At 25.5% G+C, this 1092-nt stretch overlaps 1 pseudogene; it reads right to left on the reverse strand.

Annotated features, from left to right (window-relative positions):
- Positions 1-354: 354 nt before the first annotated feature.
- LOC122850438 overlaps positions 355-1092 on the reverse strand; it is a 4131-nt pseudogene continuing 3393 nt past the window's right edge.

Consider the following 1092-nt stretch of genomic DNA (forward strand, 5'->3'; position numbering starts at 1 on the left):
TTTATAGAGACAAGATTTTATGAGTAATATTAGAACGTCATTGCAAGCAAAAAATATTGGTCGCAACAGAACTTCAATATCTCGAATACTTTTCGAGGTATCGAAGAAACATGATATTGAATTTTTCTTTTCGTCATTTTTTTAGTAGATAAATAGTTTAAATAGTCGAAAATACTAATAATTATTATTAACTAATAATATTTATATATTCGAATATTATTGTCAGGATTAATATTATTATTATTATTATTATTATTATTATTATTAATACTCAGCGTGACATGAAACTACTCTGAAAGAAGTTTCACTTCCCCCGCGCGTACTCGCAACACGCTAATTTTTTTTAAAATCATCAACTGTTATAAATATAAGCTCATTTTTTTTATTACTTTTTGATAATTCATTATCATTATGTAAATCATAATCATTATTTTTTCCATGTAAATAGTTTTTTTTGTTGATTTTGTTTTAGTTTCAGGCCCTTGTCCACCACCACCAGCTTTTCCACTTGATGCTTTTTTTCTACGTTCATCTTTTTTATCAATTTTCATTGATTCAATATTACGTGATGAACCACCACGTATTTTATTATCAGCAATTTATTGTAACCATTTACCATTATCAACAAATTCTTTAGCTTTTATTTTAGCTATTGATCCAAGTGTTTTCTTTTATATTTTTAAATATTCATCAGAAACAATAAATGGTGCAAATACTGATGGTAAAAGTCGATATATATCAATAAATGGATTTCTTGCAATGACATCTTCAATATTTGCACCAATTTGATTAATTATTGATGGTCCAATAGCAACTGTATCAAGTAATGTCAATTCATCTTGAGAAAAATAACGTATTATATAATTTTTTGAATCAGATATACCAAGTCGAGTTGATGTATCATATTCTAAAATTTAAATTAAAAATACAATAATTATTAATCAGTCAGTTGTTTTTTTGTTTATATCAACTTACCAAGATAACCATTTTGTTTATAAAAATTATCAATCCATTCTGATTGACTTTTTGATATATATTGTTCGTACATAAATACCATTATTTCCATGTTTACCAGTTACACCTGGTACTTCA

The sequence above is a fragment of the Aphidius gifuensis genome, linkage group LG2 (genome assembly GCF_014905175.1).
Source record: "Aphidius gifuensis isolate YNYX2018 linkage group LG2, ASM1490517v1, whole genome shotgun sequence".
In the NCBI taxonomy this organism is placed as follows: Eukaryota; Metazoa; Arthropoda; class Insecta; order Hymenoptera; family Braconidae; genus Aphidius; species Aphidius gifuensis.